Source organism: Taudactylus pleione, unplaced genomic scaffold (genome assembly GCF_031769625.1).
Source record: "Taudactylus pleione unplaced genomic scaffold, aTauple2 ptg000105l, whole genome shotgun sequence".
Lineage (NCBI taxonomy): Eukaryota > Metazoa > Chordata > Amphibia > Anura > Myobatrachidae > Taudactylus > Taudactylus pleione.
In genome coordinates this window covers 3,962,423-3,985,731 of record NW_028284507.1, presented here as the reverse complement: position 1 = coordinate 3,985,731, position 23,309 = coordinate 3,962,423, and positions in this window count along the sequence as shown.

The window sequence follows — 23,309 nt, the reverse complement described above, 5'->3', positions numbered from 1 at the left end:
AAATTATTAAAGAAAAACACTAAATGTGATCTGTTTATTCAGGCCCTTTGCGGCCACTCTATCAAGATCAAAAATCCATCTTGCTTCCCGACATTTCAAAACCAATTCACGACCTCCGCCTCGTACTAATGGTGGCTGCCGATCGATGACCATACACTTCAACGATGCAAGTGAGTGCCCTTTTTGTAAAAAAATATTTGCTACTGGTTTATTAGTAGCTGCAGTGGTGAGAGCTTGTTGGACAGAGCAACAATAATTAGCCATCCGTTCACGAAAGGACCGGGTGATCATTCCAACATACACCAATGAACGCGGGCAGGTAAGTGTATAAATTACAAACTCACTAGTGCACGTGAGTCTGTTCTTCATTTTGATTGCACTGCCAGTGTCTGGGTGTTTACATGTAGTGCCAACTTTCATATTCCGGCAAGTAATGCAATTTATGCACCGGAAACACCCAGTCCATGTATCTTTTTTCTTAGTAGATGTCTGTCACATTGTAGGTCTCATCAACAATTACTTGAGACTTTGGGCCTGATTCAGGTTGGATTGCAAGGCTGCATTCACATGCAGCCAGCCGATGTTTGCATTCTGCGCATGGGTATAAGATGCAGTGCGCATGCGCAAACCGGTCACTGCGATCGGGAAACGATCGCAGTGAGCACACAGAGGGGGTCATTCAGACCCGGTCGTTAGTGCCGATGCGCTCGGACCGGGTCGATGGCCCCCCACAGAGCATGCGCACGACGGCACCGTCGTGCGCATGCGTGAGACCCGCTACGACCGACAGCGCCGGTCGTAGCGGGTCTCGATCCAAAGGGGGCGAGCTGTCGATGTTGATTGACAGCTCGCCCCGTTTGGAAGGCGGGCCGGGGGGGTGGCAGCCCATGGGAACGCCTACCATTTGGGGGTGGCCCCACTGACATCACTAGTGATGTCAGTGGAGAGCTTCCGGCTCTGACAGAGCCGAAAGCTCTCCGGGGCTTACGACAAGGGAGACCCTACCCTAGGGTCTCGTCGTAAGCCCCGTTGTTCGCGATGGTCTTGACCAGGGGTCTTCAAACTTGGCCCTCCAGCTGCTGTGGAACTACACATCCCAGCATGCACTGCCACCATTTTGACATAACAGCATGCTAAAACTATGTGGAGGGCCAAGTTTGAAGACCCCTGGTCTTGACCATCGCGACCATCACCTTAGGCGGTCGTAAGGCTGTGGGTGTTAACCTTACCACCGCACCTTAGGCGGTCGTAAGGCTGTGGGTGTGGGCCTTACCACCGCAAAGGAGGACGTCTTGAAAATTCAAGACGTCCTCCCCTCATTCAGACTGACTGCACGCTCTGTGCGACCGGCTCTGAATGAGGTCCATAGTCCTCACATTGTGATCGCCAGGAAGTGTCCATTTGAGGGTGGTGACGGGGGGTGGTCAGAGAAATGCAGGTATGCCTGGGCATTTAAACACTTTTACAGGGGCGTGCATAATTAAGCCCCTGCAATAGCATATGCTGGCAGAAGTCTAGATGGCGACAGGAAGTTTAGCAGTTTGTGTGGTAGGGTCAGGTCAACCACAACTGTGTGGATGGTCCCAATGTTACTCAAAGTTACTGATGTCTTCGCTGACTTGTGGATTCATGTCATGGGAAGTGGGCGGCTTTATACAGTGGTAGGCGTCTTGGTATAGAGCTGCGGTTGCCGTGCGATTGCATTCATTAGCATATTTTCACAGCGAGCAGGGTGCGAACCAGCCTGAATCAGGCCCTTTGTCCCTTGCGTAAGGAGACAAGTGGCTTCTTGTCTTGTAAAGGCAGAGTACCATCAGAGCTTATTATATATGCCAATTTTTATGAATCGTTCTTTGGACACTGGTAGTGTGAGTGTCATATAAACTAGAAGAAATTATACTTTTGTCCAATTTTTAATGGTTCATCTATCTAGAAGCCATCTGTTGAAATTTACTTCTTGCTTTCTCCAAACAGGTGCTCACCACTGTTTGTCAGTAGCCCCGATCCAGGAAACGTTTCTCCATTTCTTTAACTGAATCTCAGCAATATCCGCCTCACTGTTATTTCTCAAAACATGTAACAATTGTGACCCCGGTAGGCTAGACTTCAAGTGTTCTGGATGAAAACTTGTGGATAGCAGTAACTCGCTGCAGTCCGTTGGTTTTCTAAACAGCTTCGTAGCCACTTTAGTACCCGCACGGAACACCATTACATCCAAAAAGTCAACCAGATCACCACTCACTGTATAAGTGAACTTAATAGGTATAGATAAAGTATTAATTTCCTCTATCACATTTACAAAGCTTGTATGGTCACCAGCCCAGATCATAAACAGATCATCAATAAAACACTTTATATACATAATCTTATCACCAAACTTGAGGATGAAATAGGTCTGCTAAAAAAAATGCATATACTGTAGATATTAGCATACATGGGTGCCACAGGGGACCCCATAGCAGTCTCAAAGACTTGCATATAGAAGCCACATGATGACGGTGTAGAAGCAGCCAGAAAGGCCTTGATCTTTATTATTGCTGCAATGGTGAGTGCCCTCCAAAATGTATTTCTACAGATATGTGAACCCACATTTTTGTGTGGTTGCACCGAGTTTGCACCCTGCTATGATGGACTTATGAAGTGAGTACGGGTCTGTATGGATTATCACTTGTCACTAGCTGCTCTGTTATGTGTTTCCCAAAATGCTCTCCTACTGCAAGGCTTATTAAGGGGGAGATAAAGCTTGGAGAGAGATAAAGATATAGAGTGGAGAGAGATAAAGTACTACCAATCAGCCTCTAACTGTCATTTTTCAAACACAGTCTGTAACATGACAGCTAGAAGCTGATCAGTTGGTACTTTGGGGTCTATTTACTAAGCCTTTGATGGAGATAAAGTGAACAGAATTAAAGTACAGTACCAACCAACCAGCTTCTACCTGTCATTGTTCAAACACAGCCTGTGACATGTCAGTTAGGAGCTGATTGGCTGGTACTTTATCTCCATTCACTTTATCTCCATCCAAGGCTTAGTAAATAGACCCCTTTATCTCTCTCCACTTTATCACTCCCAAGGGCTTAGGATAGACCCCTTTATCTCTCTCCACTTTATCTCTCTAGTCAGTCCAGTGCAAATAGATTTGATTAGATGCTTTGTTATATAATATTTGAATCTATTTGCACACTGACATATGGTTATTGTGACCTTGAAGATTCTTCCAAAAAGGACTGCAGAAATCGTTCCTCTCTTAGCTTCCCCTTTAGTACAACCTGTTTGAAGCTCTATTCACCACTTCCTCTTGTATCTAAAAACTATGCTTTTTGCTTAGTTACTTTTTTATCTGCTTTGTTCACTTTATTACCTCCCTCCACACTAATCTTTCTGCCATTACGATACACAATTTTACCGTAACGTTGTCATTCACTCATTCTTTTCAACCACTATATACTGTATGAGAATCCTTCTTTTTCAAAGTTCATTCACAGACTGCAACTGGCTCACTGAGGTGGAGGATTTTACTGGGGGAGCTGCAGCACTGCTGCCTCTGATAGCGACATAGATACTGGAGAGGAATAAAGAGAGTAATGGAAAAGGAGAGAGAAATAGAGGGAAGAGTGTCAGAAGGAGAAGGAGAAATAGAGGAGGAAGAAGATGGAGATGGAGTAAGAACTGAAGCCAGTGGAGGATAAAAGGAAAGGACATCTTTATAATGGGTGCAAGGTATGTGGTGCACACGGGCCCCTGGGTCCAAGAGGGCCCACGCCGCACACCCTGCACCCATAGTTAATAATATAACTTACCTCCACGCCGATTCCGGTGTCCTGCTATGCAGCGCCGGACCGTCACTGCAGAGCAGCAAAAAATCACAGGTAACATTAAGGCAGCCATTTTCCCTGTGATTCTGGTATGCACAAAAGAGATGTCCCCGGGAAAAAAAGGCACTGGTGCCATTTTCCCAGAGACCCGTGCATGAAGCCAGAATCTACTGGGCTAACAGTGAGGAGGGGGTTCTAACAGAGGCCGCCCCTGATAAAAGGTGTTGCTATCCTTACTGTAGTTCTAACTCCTGTGCTTAGTATTACTGTGATTAATGCCAGAGTTTTGTTTCTAGCTTTGCTTATTTTTGTTAGTAAAACGTCCTGTGCTTATTTACAGTACCTGACATTTAGCCAAACATATCTCCTAATTGTTGTTTTGTATTCTGTGTTATCACCACTGAGCATAAAAAACATACTGAAGTCACAATACAGATTCATAAATAAAGTATAACAAAAATGAGAATTTTATTTTTTAAAGTTGCAATGCATGCAAGAGGTATTTTTTTATATATGTGAACCCGATTATCTGGTCATATATACAAACCTACTATGCATTGTTTCCATAGTCGCAAGTTAAATAATTTTAAAAATAGCAGAAAACAAAAATGATATTGAGGCAGAATTAAAAGAAAATTAAAATACATTTGCATATATTGCTATATTTTTAGGTCTGAATCAACTTTGGATTTTAATTTTGTATTATATTTAAATGTATCCTACATGCAAGATAAAATGTAAGAGCTACTGTATTTTCAACTTGAATATAAAGAGTATATAAAAAAGTCTAATTAAATTAAATTAAATTGGAACCTTTCTAAAAACCTGGGGGTGCTGCCGACGGTCAGGGATAGTTGGTAACAATGTTCATATCAATGGGTCTGCTTTATAGGTGGATTTAGTATCGATTTTGGTTGCAAGCGGCTGATGCTTTTAGTCTGCGCCTGTGTCAGAGTCGCACTGAGCACCTGCAGCATATGGTCTAGTGATGTCGGTGGATTATGACGCAGAGTGATTGACAGACAGTGCCCATTTGAGGTAGTTAACAGAGTAGTGGTGCGACCCATGATTGTCTTGGTACACAAGTGGCGGTTCTGAGAAGCCGGTGGTGGGCGTCTCTGTACAAAAGACTGCGGCTGCGACATTTGCATATCTTTTCCGATCCACTGCGTATGAAAACACAGCAGTGACGCAATGATTGTCTACCTCTGAATCAGGCCCTCTATTACCAGATATACTTTATGATTGATCAAAATGTCTGTCGCAACTAATCCACCGGGGTCATTACAGCTGCGTACGAGGACACAGTCACTGGTTGTGACACATCCCCCAAATGGTCGCAATACCCCTGAATTATAGTCACCACTCTCTGTTACCTGTTACCTCCCCCAAATGGTCACTTTCTGTCAATCACTCTGCATCCTAGTCCCCACTACAACCGCTGTCACAAGACCAGTGCTATTATTCAGCAGGAACAAGCAGTAACTCAGTTCCTGAACCTCTCATTAGCTATGATGGGCCAAAATGTATTTTTTAAAAGATACGTTTTATTTTAAAGGCTCTTTTGAGTGCCTTCTTTTCTAAGTACTATATATATGTACAAATAATATATATACACAAGTATATATAATCTATATATAATTGTTTTTCTATAGCTCCACTCCCAGTAGCTCCTTCCACAGTTCCTGACCCTATTTTTCCAGAAAAATAGTCCTGCGCAACACCATTGTGGCACTTGTGCAGTGTGACTCTGACACATGCTCAGACTAAAAACATCAGGCCACTTGGGACTAAAATTGACACAGCGTCCAGTCCTTTGTGGGTCTGACCCAGCAGACTCACAACTAGATATTAGTGAAGCTGTGGACATTTCTCAAAGGTGTAAAGTAGTTCCACTAACACAATCTTTGAGTTCCGGGTTTGCTTCTCCATTCAGTGGAACGTGGCATAGTCTTTGTAAGATCCACATCTTACAGAATTTAGCGTCTATAAATAGAGTTTGAATGATTATAGTGCCAATTTGCTCTGCAGTGTGGTTGATATTTATTAAGAAGGCCAGGCCATTTGTTAGGGTTTCTATATTTCAAAAATAAAAAAACCCGGACACATACTATTCGCAGCAATCGCACCGAAGAAGTCAACCCACACCGCACCCTATTACATAAACAAATTAGGGCTGTTTTTAATTAGACGCGAAAAGCCATAATCAGTGAAATAGTTTAGCCTATCGCCGCTTTTCGCCTGTTCGGAACTTATCTCCAAATTCAATTCCAGACGGAATTCGCCTAAGCGGAAACTCAATGCAATGTAATAGGCGAAAAAGTTTCTCCAATGAATAGCAGGTGAGAAGAAGTGTAAAATCTTTATTTTAAGGTGCAAACATGGGGAAACAACCCAGAACCCCTGAGACAGTCTCCCTATGGACAAATCGGGCAAAAAAAAAAAAAACTAAGAACACCCCAAAAAAGTACTTATTTTTTAAGTGAAAAAGATAAAAATGGGGGGACAAGCCTAAAAACTAGCGAAATAGACTTCTTAGGGGTCTGCAAGGATGGGTCAGGTTGTTTTAGGATTGCAGGTGCATGTAGCAGGTGCGTTTTTTACAAGTTATTTTTTACAAGTTCTTTTTTTTCAAATTTGACTGGACTATTTATTTTCACCAAAAATACTGCTTTATGCCATTCTTCACCACCTTTGCAAAGACGCTAATAAGAAGCAATTTAAAAAACTTAAGTACCCCAAACACTTTTATTAGGGCTATTAGTACACATCTACATTGATTCCCTATGTTAGTGCATCTTTTTTTCGGATACAGACTGATTTCCCCACTTCTGACTGTACTTTCCGCCTGTTCTGCATTCTCCACTTTCCGTTTTTGACTGTTTAGGAACCAAATAGGCAGAAAAGCAGGGACGCACGCGTAAAGTTTCCCCCTCTGAAACAGGCGAAGGAACGGAAACTAAAAGTCGGACAGCCGAAACTTTTCGCCTCTAATTAAATACGGGCCATAGTATGTGAAGTATATTGCTGCGCAGGCAAAATACAGACTGTACATAGAATTTGGTCGTGTTTGGATATATAAAGCTCATTTAAAGTTCATAATTTATCCTGACTATATGCATTTTCATTTAAAAAAATGTGTCTACTGAACAAGTTAAGAAATATGTTTAAAAACTCCCATTATATGATGTAGATGATGATGTTCACTTTCATTTTGGTATTGAGAGCAGGAGACTCATCATCTACTTAAACAGGTGTAAAACAACTTCTCACTATCATTAAAGCCTGAGATGCAAGTTTGTGTTTCTTTGAGTTAATATGGACCATAATGTCAGACCTCCCACCATGGCCAATTGAAAACACAGCACTGCACATTGGTGCTCATTCAGTCCTGGACGCTAAGCTGCGCTCTCACACAGCTAAAAGGGGCCGGGTATGCAAATGCCGCAATCGCACTGTCTGGTGTAAGGACGCCCTCTATGTTTTAGAGAGTGACGGCAGAGTGAGCGTATGCCGGTATAAAGACGCCCACCTTTCTCACTTAACACAAGTCATCTCCAGGAAGTGTGTGAACAATCGGAACCATCGAGAGCCATCGGAGCTGCACGCAGCGCTTGAGGTAGACCTTACCCCGCCGCAACCACTGCGATCACTGCAGGCTGAAATACAACCAAGTGACGTGTGCAATGACGCTTCCCTGCTAATTATGCACACCAATAAAACTCAGTTTTGACGGCCAGACACGCCTGCGTTCTCAGCACCACTCCCCCATTCATAAGCACCTTCCCCTGTTACCACCCACAAACGGCACAATCTGTCACTCAACATTATGCTTTATCTGCGACTTTATACTACCTGTACTTATTTTGTGTCAAAAGTACTAATCTAGTGTCCCACACTTTGTATGCAGCTATTATTACACAAATTTTAGGAAAAAGTACTAAACTACAGGGATGGCATCCATGGCGGAGCATTTAAGTTGTGCAAAGTGTCTCATGTCATATGGTGCATAAACACATCTGCACAGTGTACCACACAGTCCTAGAAGAAGAAGTCCGCAATATAAATTGCACAGGAATTTCAGCCCCTGTGTGTTTGTCTGTTTACAGTTTTGTATGTGTGCCTCTGACTTACTTCCCATGTGTGTCTCTGCCCCCCCTTCCATATGCGTCTCTGCCCCCTTCCCATGTGTGTATCTGTTCCAAGTTCCCATGTGTACCTCTGCTCCCATCTTCATGTGTGCCTAAGTCCCTCCCCATGTCTGCTTCTGCTCCCTTCCCTATGTTTGCGGCAAAACTGCAAATCAAACTGCTTGCAAGAAAAACTTAAGGACTCAAAGTTTATTTTCGGATTGGAGTCCTTGCTGAGAAACAACTTTGCCATGTATTAATCATTGACACTTAATAGTATAGAAAAAAGAAAATGCATGCAATTTCAGCTAACTTCTTAGACTTCCTAACATCCCTGCCTACTTAGCATAAGGCCCGCAGGGAGGTTAGGGAACAGGGGGTGGAAGTTATTGTGGTGCTGTTGGAGAGTACCATCAAAATGCTGACTTTAGCACTGGGTCTCTCCTTGTAACCCAAGCTGGTAACCTCAGCTCTTGTGTACAGGAGCTTTGTAAATGTATCTTACAATAGTGCAATTTCTTGTGGCACTACAATTGGTATTCCATTTTGAATTAATAAATGTTACCCAGGGGTGTATTTCATACTTGCTTGCTTTTGAAAAGTAGTTTCAGGGAGATCATATATGGCAATAGCAAGCTCCACGCACAACGCATTGCGCCATTGGGGGGCGTAGCCAGCACCGCCCAAAAGGCATGTCTAGATCCACCTATGGGCGTATCTATATTGCGAAATTGGGTGTGTTCTAGACCAAAATAAATTAAAATGACCTTATGTAAACACTTGACACGTGACACTGTAAGTCACCAAAATATTCTGTATTACTGACATGGAGGCAAATTGGTGCAGTACATTTCCATATGGAGACAGGGGCATAAGTGAGCCTTCCAAAGGAAATGTGGACAAAGTAAAAATATGCCCATCCACAACAATTCTAATTAAAATGCTTCAACCTTCAATTTATGATGACCTTCAATTCAACCTTCATTTATAATATATAGAATGACCACACAGCATTTCAGATGACATTTGTTGTGATGGTATACGTTTGGGAAGCCGGCGGACGCAATGCCCACCGCTGGCTTCCCGACTACTTAATCCCAGCGAGGATTAAATGACAGGCATCTCAATCTAGACGCCTGTCATTTTACCTACGCATCTCGATCGAAGGTATGCCGGGCGCTGGGCGCGGACAGCTGCGGTGGGGGGAGGGTTAGGTTTAGGGCTCCCAGGGGAGATTTAGGGTTAGACCCACCCCTGGGAGGTTAGGGTCAGGCTAGGAGAAGGGGGGCTAGGGTTAGGCACCCCCGGAGGGAGGTTAGGGTTAAGCGCCCCCCCCTGTGGGACTTAGGTGTAGGTGGCGGGGAAGTGGGGGTTAGGTTTAGCACTTAGAGGGGGGATTAGGGTTAGGAACAGGGGGGGGAGGTTAGTACTAGGCACCCTAAAGGAGGGTTAGGGTTACAGGGTAGAATTAGGTTAGTTTATACTTACCTTCAGGATGATCAGGATTTACTCCTCTGCCGGGCTGCCATGCGGCCGGCGGTATATCATACTGAATCCGTTGTGATCACCAGTACAAATTATTCATATAATAACACATCTTACTATACACTGACACCCTAGCCCCCCACTGACATTAATATCTCTGCCCTGGCACACTGACATTGATACTAGATCTCCCCCTGCCACATTCACAGTAATAGATCCCCCATTCACATTAATAGAACCCACCACCACACACATTCACATTAATAGAACCCCCCACACACAAACACACACAGATTCCCATAAATAGAACCCCCCATACACACACACACATTCACATTAATAGAACCCCCATAGACACACACACAGATTCATATTAATAATAGAAACCCCACAACAAACACACACACACATACATTCACATTAATAATAGAACCCCCCCACACACACACACAGATTCATATTAATAATAGAAACCCCACAACAAACACACACACAGAGATTCACATTAATAGATCCCCCCACACACACATTCACATTAATAGATCCCCTCACCTCTTTTCTCCTGCCGCACTGACATCAATAGATTTCTCTGGAGCTACAGTGAGCTCTGAAACACTCACACAGCTCCTCAGTGAGTTCAGCATTAGCTCCTCCTCCATCTTTCCTCCGTTATGGCTGCACTGGCCAGGGAATGCTGGGAGCATCAGTGTCTCCCAGCAGTCTGTGTTTGGCCTGTGCTTCAGCTCTATGCAGGGGTAGGCGGACCTGGGAGGCATCTCTAGGCTCCGTAGCAAACGATCTCCCTGCCGTGCATATTCATGTATTCAAGCCCGGGCCCACCCCCATTACATCCGGACTCGCGCATGTGCAGTCCGGATTTTCTGCGCGGCAGTGGGGAAAGTGGGGGATTGCATTTACTTGGCGGGGTAGCGGGAGCTCCAAACTTAATACGGGAGGTTCCCACGCAATGTTCGAGGGTAGGCAAGCATGGTGTATTTAAAATGGGTGCAAGGTGTACGGGGGGTCCACACCACACACCTTGCACCCATACTAGTTATGCTTAGCTTTCCGCAGATTCCGGAATGCTGCTCTGCAGCGCCAGACCTGAAAAAAAGCGACAGGGAAAATGGCGGTGGACATTTTCCCGGTGACTCATGCAGGCACAGAAAAGATGTCCCCGGGAAAAAGGCACAGGCACCATTTTGCCGGAGACCCACGCAAGCGCAGTAGATTCTGGCATAAAGCCAGAATCTACTGCTATGACAGAGAGAAGGAGGCCCAATCGCAAGCTGCACACGGGCCCCATCTCTCATAAAACACCCCTGGTGGTACCCCTGTCATAAAATAACTTTGTTATTGCCTCTATTATATATAAAAAAGGTTATAGCAAACCTGTACTAAATAAAGTAAAATAGTGGCCCATAACCAATGAATAAATAGTACAGAAAATAATAAGTTAATACTGGCTGTTAAAAAAATACTTATTATTGCTTCCATAATCAATAAGCAGATGTTGGCCACTATAATAAATAACTAAGATATTATTTATTTATTTCTTGCTTGGTCCAATAGAATCCAAGATTTTAACCCATATGGGGAAGAAAATAAAAACACATGGAACCGATGGTCATCTCCCAGGTAGCATGCAACAGAAAATGAATTATGCTCCAGCAAGCGAGGCTAGTTAATAGCTGGGCAGCCAATCAGGAGCAGCCTCTTACCTATGATTGACTCAGCAGTGTCCCAGACCAACACCCTAGATGATGGGATTTCAAGCTGAGGACAATGTGTTCTACAAATGATTTTTTAATGACAATTTCAAATCTAGTAACTGGATTTGTAGCAGACATTTTAGCAGTCACTTTTACATAGATACAACACCATAGAGATAAACGTAGAACCGAACAACTCATTTACGCCCAATTTCATGCACTCAAAGGCCACTCCAGGATGCTGCCTTTCATCTACATTTTTAAATGTCTACATAAAATATGCCAATTAAAATTGTTCATAAATACATGTCCTGCTGGTCCATTTATTCACAATCATTACCATCACTGCTACATTTATCATCTCTCTTCTGTAGCAAACAAACACTTCAGAGAAAGGCAATCAGCATAATAATGTACTGGGTAATGAAGGACATGGCTGATTGCTGGCTTATGAATGACTCCAAGGATGGAATAGGAGTGGAACTAAGCTCATTAAAGAAAAGTCTCTTATTATGTTGGTCATGGAAACACAGGTATTCTCTGCAATTACTGGTCACTTATACCCTGTTCTCAAACAAACAACTTGGTTGAGGAGTATGCATTGGTCATTAACTCCTGTTGACTACAGGGGAGATATAAGGAGATGTTTTTTTTATGCAACATATTACATTAATTGTTCTGATCTCTGATGGTCTGGAGGGTATTCAATAGTTCCCCACAATCTTGGGGAGGGCTGATACAGTTGCTTACCTATGTCATGAAAACGGTATGTACAGCAACAAAGGCCACTAGGAGATCTATCAACCCTAGTATGGCCACACCCCAGAGGGAATGCCAGGACACTGTTTATATGCTATGTTGGCTGTGGAAGGTTGTGTGGTCATGCCTTCTTGGGATGTAGCTGTACCTCTTCTGCAGCATGGGCACGGTTACCCATCTCAGCACTCCTGATTGCGACACCTTTCACTTGTCTACTTGTACTTCTAAGGAAACTAATAAGACCCAATAAATAAACAGTTACATAGGTTTTATACAGTGACTAAGTATTACTAGTCCTGAACATTTCTCAGCCCTGTCCTGAATCTATAAGAGTGGCCTAAGTGATATGTATCCAATCTGCTCTCCCTTTCCAACCAGTCTCTTAAAATAAGCAATAATATTGAGTTTATGTCATCCATTGCATCTTCTAGTCTTCAAAACAGAATGTCACATCTAATACAGCAGGTACCCATTGTTCAGGCTAAACTAACATTGATGAGTATTCAGCATAACTGACGTGGTCATATGGGATGCGAATGCCGCCAGCTGTGCTTGAGCTGACAAGGCGCGACCGCACCGTCCCGCTGTGTTTTTGAAGAGTACATATGTTCTACACATGTGCAGAATGGATCTCTTCTGACTCCCCTGACCGGTTTTGCTGGAAAAATCGTCAGTTAAGTGGTTAAACTAGAAACCAGTAACATGCATATAAGTAATACCATCATAAAAGGGGCTCATTTGGAGGTGGATGCACATGGGTCATTGACTGTTATTGTTAATATATGTCCTCAGTATGCACATAGGTAAGAGGTGCAGATATAAAAGTGAATAAGCGTACTGTACGTGCATATCTTGAGTAGGACGCATATGAAGATATGATATGATAGCGTGAAGATGGTGTATAGAAAACCTAGAGCTTATCAGTGTTACCTTATCTAGATACAATAAAGTGATAAAGGGCCTGATTCAGAGGCAGATGCCATGTCTATTTTGATGCGCATGCATCACGATGGTTTCCGCCGGGATGCAGAAAGAATTTGGACGCAGACAGAGACAATTTCAGGCATTCCTGGGTTGGCTATGGGTGGCTGTGTCACGGGGGTGTGTCATGACCAGTGACTGCACCTTACTTCACGTTTGCATTGGCACCGGCGGCCATGTTCCAACAGACATGCTGAGCAACCATAGGGCTGCTCTAACGTCCGATGGTGTGACCAATGTGCAACCAATGGTGCGACTGCGCAAAGCGAGGATTTGAGTCACAGCTGGTGGGCATCTCTGTACAAAGCCCATTGGCTGCAGCATTAGCACAAAGACAGTTATGCTACTTAATAAGATGCATTTGTGGCTGCATCACCATCCACGTCTGAATCAAATTTTGTATAGTTCATAATATACAAAAGAGAGAATAACACAAATACAAAATACTAATTAAATATAAAAATTAAATGGAAATTTTCTTGGAAGTAGTCAAAATAGAAATGTCTATTAAGTAAGTGAGTTAAGTGTTAATAACTGGAGGGATCAATATACAATCAGCCAATCAGAAGTGACTATATCATCATCATCATTATTAGGCATAATTGAACCAGCCTCCCTGCACTCGCACGAGATCCACCTTCCCCATAGGAGTATCTGAGGATGTGTCCTTGTCTAAATATGTCACAATTACCGTGCATGAACATGTCCTTATTGTACTTGACTTCCTCTATCTCACTTTTACTCTTCCTTTTCTGGTGAATGGAGACGTCAACAATATGAATACCGTACAGTCAAAAACATACTAATTTTTGGTTAATGGAAATGCACAACTTATGGGAAAGAAACAGATGCAATGCCCAAACTCTGACTGAGCCCCAGCATAAAGCATGCCCCAAGCCTTAGCGATGTCACTAGCTCCAATTGAACTGATAGGTCGTATTGCCATAAACTTTGGTTCAGTCCGCAAAATGGCTGCCTGTAATGTGTGCAGGCCACCACTGCACATTAGCAATTACGCTCAGCAGTACTGCAAAAGATATTCATTAACCCATGCAGTTACAATACTTGTACGCCACTCTTTTAAGAATAAATTAGCATGACATTATCGTTCCAGAAACAGCATCTTCAAGCCCTGTTCCACCGCTCAGGTTGATATAATTGGCTGTTCTAGGTAGGCAGATGTGTTCTGCTTTGGGAGCTAATAGCCTTCCCTGTCGTGATCAGCACGCCGTTATTAAGAAAACACAGTCCCATTATTTTAATTGGGAAGGGAGAAGAATCGAGAGGTTAGAGCAGCAGAGCTTTTTTGTTTCCGCTTCACAGAAGGGGGGCTGCAAAAATGCAGAAAGACAAGGGAAATGTCTGATTACCCACCCAGACTCCCTCCTCTGTCCAAAAGTGCTTATAGTAAGATACAATCAGAGAGCTGCCTGTTATTATTTGATCTTTCCTAAAATGTTCTTTTTTGTAATGATTTGCTGGCAGGCTGATACCAAATAACCATGCGGGTGTGAGGAATAGAACTTGACTACTTCTAACTGATATTTAATATTTGAATTAGTCAACAATGGCAACTAATCACCTAATGGGGCCCATTCAAATTGTGCTGTGACCTCGCAAGTTAATATTCAAACATCACAGGATAGTCTAACAAATAAAATATTAACATCATGTGCAACTTAATTAAGAACGTGAAATTGCGGATCAACATCCTGCTGGGATCATGTGCAGTGTGAGATCTACAGGATGTGCAAGAAATAGTGCTGAAAATATCCTTAATCCCAAGTGGAAAATAAGATAGTAAGTGGAGGCTTTTAAATGTACCAGGCTAATAAAGTATCACAGGATTGAATTTTACAACTTTTATTAACAAAAAAATTATAGCCAGGAGGCTGTAGGGGTGTGTGGACGGTGAGTGGTGCCATCACTCAGGTTAGTAGGCCCTGGGGGCAGCAATGTCGCTGCAGGGTGCCTGGAACTTTTCCCCATGCAGCCAGTATCGCTGTTGCAGAGCCACCCAGATCATTCTTAGGACACTGAGAGCATCCACCCTGCAACCTGTATAGCAAACTTGCCGACAATCTGGCCGCTCCTTCCGGGAGGGAGCAGCCAGATCGGCAGAACAGGGGGCGTGGCAGGCAAAAGGGGGCAGTCCAAACGAGCTGAGGTCGGTTTGTGGGCGTGACAGGGCGGGGCCACACAATCGCGTCATTTTAGCTCCGCCCCCGCTACACAATGCAGAAAAAAGGCATTGCGAAGCAGGGGGCGGGGCCAAAATGATGCAAATCGCGTCAGCGGCCTCCCCGCTGCGGGGGTTTATCAGGTAATGGGGAGGGGGGTTTGGGGGATCGGCGGCAGGCGGGAGGCTTGCCTGCCTTTCCGGGGGGGCGGGAGCTGCACCCGTTTATCGGGAGGATCCCGCCCGAATCGGGAGGGTAGGCAACCCTGCTGTATAGATGCCAGGAGTATCCTTGTGCAAGGCAGTGCAGTACTTCATGGTGTTTGTGTGGTCCTGCTCCCTAGGCATGACATCATGATGTCACATGTTCAGTGGGAGGTGCCAACACAAGGCGCAATAAAGAGCACTGATCCAGCACTGATAGCTATTGTATCAGCAGCAAATCAAAGTGTTTTGTTTTGTACAACGGGGTACATTTAAATGGAATGGGATTGAAATGCCGGCGGCTGTTTAGCTGCCGGTTCAAATCTCGACAGCGGCTGCCCGACAAGATGAAAATCCCGACAGAGGCAGGCAAGTATGCTAACCTTCCCTGTCACCCCCCCTAACCCTAAACCTCCCTTAGTAGTGCCTAACCCTAAACCTCCCTCCGGGGGTGCCTAACCCTGACCTCCCTCCGGGGGAGCCTAACCCTAACCCCCCCTCCCCGCACCCTAAACCTAACCCTCCCGGGGGGGTGCCTGTCCCTAAGCTCTCCTTGGGGGTGCCTATCCCTAACACTCCCCCTTAGGGCTGCCTAACCCTAACCACCCCCCCAAAACCTAACGCTAACCCAGCTAACTGCCCTAAACCTAACCCACCTCCCCCTCGGCTAACAGGACAGGCGCCCCAGAATTACCTCATTTGGGCACGCGTCGCCCTGGTTTTCAGCGTCGAGACTATGATAGGCTTCGGTATTTCGACGCCTATCATAAATCCCTAGCCAGCATTCTGCTGTCGGGATTGTGACCGGCGGCACATCAAACCTGACGATATCGCATGTGGTGCTATGCATATTAATAAATAATGGACATCGGCACGATTGCCGGTTGCACAAGTGTGTACCCACCTTCAGCCTCAATTCAACTCCATAACACTCACACATTCATAAAAAGAGGGTCTGATACAAAGACACGGGGCTCTATTTACTATAATCTGAATATTGAATGCAGATTGAATGCAGAATTCAGGCAATATCACAGGGATTTACTACAAATCCCTTGCAGGGACAGAGCTTGCGATAAAGCTCTGTCCCTGCGAATCCCCTCGCACACTAGTCACGGTATTTTCGCAAAAAATACCCTGACAAAGTGCCCGCGCATGCGCCGACCGGCTGCCGCTGCTACCCCCCGTGGCGCTAAGCTCCACCCCCCCACGATCGCAGGCCCCCCGTGACCCCCCCTCCCTTAATTACACTTACCTGCATGATCCGGGCCTCCGGTGATGTCCTCCATGCCTCCGGTCAGGTGATCACCTGATGACCTATGGGAGATCAGCTAACCGGAAGGAGGACATCACCCGGAGCCCCGACCACCGGTCCCTGGAGTCATGTAAGTAAAGAAAAAATTTTTACAATTTTTTTTTTCTTTTTTTTTACAGTAATCAGCTTGCGGTCTGTTTAGACCACACAGCTGATTACTGGGATCGACTCCCGGCTCTGCTCTCCCCGTTAGAGCAGAGTAGGAGGCTGGTAACCGGGGGAGTTATTATCACAGGGCTTTCCTCGATATTTTTTTACAATTTATTTTTAGTAACTTTGGTCAGATCACATTTCCCATTACAATTATGGGAAATGTGATCTGCTTACTAAAAATAAGTGATACTTAGGGGTTGGAATAGAATTTAACGAATTCTACTCCAATTGCCCTGTAATAACTATAGGTGATACTAAAATAATGTGAAAAGGGTGTGAAAACACCCTTTTTCACTTTATTTTAGTAAAAATTATGGGGGTCATTCAGACCCACTCGCGAGCGGCAGTACGCTTGCAAGTGGGTCGATGTTCCCCACTGCGCATGCGCACGACGGAGGGAACTCCGTCGTGCGCATGCGCGAGACCCGGCGAGCGACGGGCTTTCCATCGTTCGGGGTCTCGCACCAAAGGGGGCGTGCTGTTGATGTTGATTGACAGCACGCCCCCTTTGGTGGGCGTGCCGGGGGCGTGCCTGCCAGACGGAGGCGTTCCCATGGGAACGCCTACAGTCTGAAGCCGGCCCCACTGACATCACTAGTGATGTCAGTGGGAGTGATTTTGGCTCTGATAGAGCCAAAATCACTCCAGGGCTTGTGGCTGGGAAACCCGACCGCAGGGTTTCCCTCGCAAGTCCGATGGTCGCGATGGTAAAGACCATCGCGACCATCTTTTTGCATGCTCGTATATGCTGTGGGTGGTGACCCACAGCTATACGAGCGTCCAGGAGAACGCTCCATTTTAATGGAGGAGGGCCCTGATTCAGAGCGAGCGCTCTGGTCAGAGCGTCCGGCTCTGAATCAGGCCCTATGTTAATAAATAGAGCCCACAAAGAGAAACAGGGCCTTATACAGAGTGAGACAAAAATGGAATATTATATTGCAACTTTTTTTAAAAATTGCATTTCTATGACCTATTCAAACTAAGCTGAATTTGCAAATCTGCAGCTGCAAATACCTAATTTTCACGTACCTGTTTGAGATGCGGGGTTGAGGCAGCAGCAATTCCGACCTTGCAGGTGGCTATGTCTGCAACCTTTCATTGCCGGATTAGCTGCAACTAGCAGGTGCACGTCCCTGACTGCACACCCCAGCTGACTGAATGGCCCACAGTGTCTAACACAAACACTACACAGATAGCGGGTGTATAACTCACAGAGATACAGAGAGAGACACAGGAGCATATTCATCAGATTAAATATATGCCAAGTGTAATTTAAGTTTTGAACTTGCTGTGATAAACGGTGAGACCCCTTGAAATAATAGGGCTATTCATTACCTCGTAGCTGCGAAAACATCACTGCTGAAAAGCTGCCATTTTTCAGAGACAGCTTTTCGGAAGTGTGTTACTCTTCACCTGAATCCCCACAGCTCCGGAGAGTATCGCGGCCACTGCTCAAACTGCGCATGCTCCATTACACATCCAGCATGTTGACACAGGAGAGACTGAGAAGAAACATGCCACAAAAAAGAAGCAGATAAAGCGGACATGGATACAGAGCACAATGGGCCTGATTCATTATGAATCGCAACTGCAACAGCATACGCAGATCGGTCGATGGTGCATACTGCGCATGCGTATGCCAACGCAGTTCACTTGCGCAAGTTAGCATTGCTATCGCACTGCGATCACTCATGCAGATACAAAGCCATCGCAGATGGAGGGATGGGACACCAGCATTTGGGGGTGGTGACGGAGGAGTGGTTGGAAAAACGCAGGCGTTCCTGTCCGATTGAACGACGCTGCATGGGCGTGCATAAATTAGCCGCTGTGACAGCATATGCAGCTTGAGAGCTCACTGCGTGTGACGAGGTTATCAATTTCTTAGTAAGGTCAGACCTGTTGTAATTCTGCATAAGGGACCGATGTTACTCAAAGTTACTGATGTATACGCAGGATTGCAAGGTATTACGGATGTGTGTGAAAGCGGCAGTGGGAGTCTCTACGATGCCTTTGTGCGTCTCTGTGCTGGCTTTGGAATTACAATCAGTAGCATATTTTTCCAGCAGACTTGCGTGCATAATCACAGCTGCGATCGCAATAGCGATCCGTAATGAATCAGGCACAAAGTCTACAGATCTATCTCAACCCAGTTGAGCTAGCTGGTTCAGGTTTAGCCAGTTCAGCCTGGTGCCCTGTAGGGGAGTTGGCATGGAGAAGGAGTCGAACTAAGGGGCTGAATCAGCAATGCTTAATGCAGATTCCCAATTATTGGGAATCTGCGCGTGCACAGGACCCATCCTGCGAGTGTATAGAATGGGCCCTGCGTAATCACGCAGCCCTTTCAATGCCTCTGCCTGATTGACAGACCACCGATGGTTGCAATGGTGATCCCAGCATGTGACCTCGGTCGCAGTGCTGGGATCGCAAATGCAGCAGGGGGTGTCATACACCTCCTGCGTAATTTGCATATTCACAATGACGGAATTGAAAAGCTGCCTGCATGCAGCTTTGCAATTCCGTCTGATGCTGAATCACCCCCTAAAAGCAAATGTGAGTATTTTTTTAGATCAATAAATACTTTGCAGTTCCTGCTTTGGTATCAATTCACGTTTCCGAAACAGCAAAATACCGGGTTCTATATTTATGGACTATAATTAAAAAATGTGCTTTTGAAACTGATAATGCACTAGCAGATCAAGGCATACCAATTAAAAAAAAGACAACCTACTGTACTGCATATTAACCATCTTCAATCTGGCTTAATCCTCCTCCACTCCACTGAAACTGCCCTCAGCAAAGGGCAAATCCAATGGACTCTCTCTCCTCACCTTCCTTGATCCAGGTGCAACTTTTGACCACCGTCTCCTATTTCACACCCTCCATTCCATTGACCTCTGTAACACCTCTCCTGGTCCCCTTCCTACAGTCAAAAAGTCTCACCAATTTCTCCTTTTCAGACTCTGGGCTTGATTCAGAGGCGCACGCTATTTGCGTGCGCTGGCTCTGAGTCAGGGCGTACCTATTTTTTTTTTTTATTCCGGCCTCCAGGCCGCTCGCACAGCTGTGGGTGACCACTCACAGCTTGTGCGAGCGGCCTGGCGATGGTCACGATTATCGCAACCATCGGCATTGCGAGGAGACCCTTGTGGTGGGGCCTCAGCACTCGCAATGCCAAGTGGACTTCCAGCTCTAATGGAGCCGGAAGTCCACTACTGACATCACGAGTGATGTCAGTAGGGCCGCCCACAAATGGCAGGCATTCCTTCGGGAACGCCTCCGTTGTTCAGCCACCCCCCCTACCCGCCTACAAAACGGGGCGTGCTGTCGATCAACATCGACAGCCGCCCCGTTTTGCTGCGAGCTCCGGAGCGAGAGAAGGTCTCACTCGCTCCGGGGCACACGCACGCATGTTGCGCATGCCGCGCGTGCGCACTGAGCCACCATGCGCTCGCGAGCGGGTTTGAGTCAGGCCCTATATCTTTGACTCCACCCCCTCCTTGCTTTCTCTACATGTAGGCATCCCCTAAGAGCTATTTCACATTTGCCAGTTTTAGCCGGGCGGCAAAAATAGAAAAATAGTGAAATATAGTAATGCAGGGAATCTGCTGGCTCCTTTCACACGGCACGGTCGCCGTGTTACAGCTGGAAATATCTAATGTGCAGGACGGTTGCTGTGCCGTGCCTGTGCCGTCCCTGCATGCCAGTGGTGTAAAGGAAACAATGTTTCCTTTCACACACACTGACTACTGCCGGCCGGGCTTGTGCAGCAGTTGCTGCTGCAATTGCCCAATTAGTTTAAAAGAAAAAAAATATATATATACAAAGCGGCCCAAAGCCGCTGCTTTTGAAAGGCACGCAGTGCCTGGAAAAACCCGGATGGCTACCGCCCGATTCAGGCCTGGCTGGTCAAAACCGGCAGGTGTGAAACTGTGGTCTCTTCTCCCTTTCCCCATCTAGGGAGGGGGACCCCATTTTATTTTTGTGGTGCCCACTTTCCAAGCAATTCCAGCCCTGAGTTGATCAGTTTGGGGCTGGTTAATGTTATGACAGGAAGACCCTGTCGTGGATTTCACTTTAATAAATGGTCGGTTTCCAAAAACGACCAACGACCCAAAACTCAATACCGACCCTTAGTAAATATATCCCTCGTGCAGTGGTTCCCAAACTGTGCGCCCTGGCACCCTGGGGTGCTTCAGGACACTTGCAGGTGGTCCAGCACCAAATCAAATTATATATGGTCAATGTAATGTAAATATGTGAACAAACAGAAGTGTAAATCAGTCCACCACCACATAACTGACCCTAAGGATGACAAGTAAGCACAGTTTACTTCACTTTACTGTTTTACTAGATTTTTTTTCTGAATTTCTCAATAACAATCTTAAATTTAGGGGTGCCGTGAAAACAATGCTCTACTACTCTAGGGTGCCGTGATTCCAAAAAATGTGGGAACCACTGCGCCTAGTGTTTAAAAACATAAATGTGATTTTGTTGATACTATACTGTAGTTTCTCTTTAAGGAGATACTGCATTTGCAGATGTTTGTCATACTTATAAAGAGAGAGAAAACCATCTTATAATAACACAATGCTGTAAAGTGTATTTAACAAGTTCTGCAAACTTAGGGAAAAACATTAACACCCATTTCTTACAAGGCAAGTTGTTTAGTCTCCATAGAAGTAGCAGGACCTAATTAATGGTTACAAAGTATTCTGCAAATAAGCACTTACCTAATGTGCTAATGACACCATATAAGTACACAGTGACCTAATAAGAGCAACATGTCTAATTGGATAGAGAGGGTCAGTCCCATCGAGCAGCAGCATTGCAACATGTTTATTGGATTTTAGAGAACATTCCTACTGTGAAACAAAGTGGCCTAAAATGGCATCTAAATTAAAGCTATGAGAAAAAACAATATTGAAAGCTTGAGTTAGACCTACTTTACTTACATTGATCTTTCTAAGAGTTCTGGTGACTAACCCATGATGTGGAAAAAATACACTGTGCAGACCAGGAAAGCACAGGTGAAAAACAGGTCCTGCAAGCTCCTTAATTGGCAGCTTGGAATGTAACATATGAAATACTTTAATGGAATGTCATTCGGAAATATTTTATATGAAAGAGTAATACCCCTTTCACACCAAAATCCCTGGTCCATCCCGGGATCTTGAACACGGATCACTCCTGGATGAGACCCAGGTCAGACCCCATATACACTCACTGCACCTTCGACCCAGGTTATTCCCAGGTAGGCTCCGTTCATAGTAAAAAATGGGTGGTGACTGCTCCACAGTCACCAGTCAGCTCATTTTAGGTATGACCCAGGTCTGATAACCTGGGTCGGATCATTCAAACTGCATCGTGACCTGGGTCGTTCCCATGTCCAACCCTGGTTGCTACGTGGGTTGGATTCCCAGGTCACTTGTCCTGGGTTATTTTTCAAGGATCCTTTAACACTGAGCTGCGACCCGGGTCGACCCGGCAATAAACCAGGTTATTTCGGCAGTGTGAAAGGGATATGAGTGGCACAAGGTAGCAGCCTGTCTGGACCTGTTGCTAGTTTTGGACTAAAGAGATGCTTTATTTTGGAAGCTACAAAGAGACCTATTCAATAGTTAAATCAATATAAGGCACCAGAGAAGCTGCATACCTATCCAAGTGTGCAAGAAGGCTGAATATGAAAGTTTATGGGTACCATTTTTCTAGTTTGGCAAATTGTCATGAAGCATGTCTGTTGGCAAGATGTTTACAGCATATAAACTGGACTTGATGGCATAGACATAACGAACACCTGGAATGCAGACTGCTGCAGATTGCAACAGTAAGTGACTGCATATGGGAGTAGCTAGCTCTAACTTTAACCCCGGCTAGCTATTCTCATTTTGGAGTATGGATCCAGTTATGCTTTGCCTGTAGTATGGTATGAAGAGAGAAGGCTTTCTATTTCCTATTACTAATAGATACACAGTACTGGAGAATTTATGTAGCCAAAGGTTTATGCTCTGTAGCATGCCCTGTTTGTAGAATATTTGTAAGAGGGGGTAAAAACTCCATATTGGTCGACTATTCTTTTGACCCATTTAAGATGTTTTTGGAACATCAGAACTTGCAGTACCAACTTTCCCCATCTTTAAAACATGGTTTTTGATGCCAGCCAGTAGATCTAGGAATTGGGCCAAGATGTTACAAGTTGCGGTCACGACTTGTCTCCTTCGAGCAGTTTACCTGGTCAGGACGGGGTTATTCCGCTTCCCTCAGTTGCTAGGCGATCAGCACGCCTCAGGAGGTGATGTGTCATCCACACCACGGCATGATTGGTCTCCCCTCCAATTTGTAAACTCTGGCCTTTTGCCGTGTGGCCAACTATAGCGCCCTAAAGGTCCACTCGGCTCAACCGCACCAGCAGCTCCAGTGATGTCACCGGCTTATCTGTCTCGCCTATGGCTCCCAGGCTACATCAGCAGCTCCCATGCTGCCACCGACTCACCTTTTGTGTACCAGCTCTCAAGCCAAAGTACACAGGATTGTACATCAAATTGTACACTAACTTGTACATAAAATTGCATACCGGTT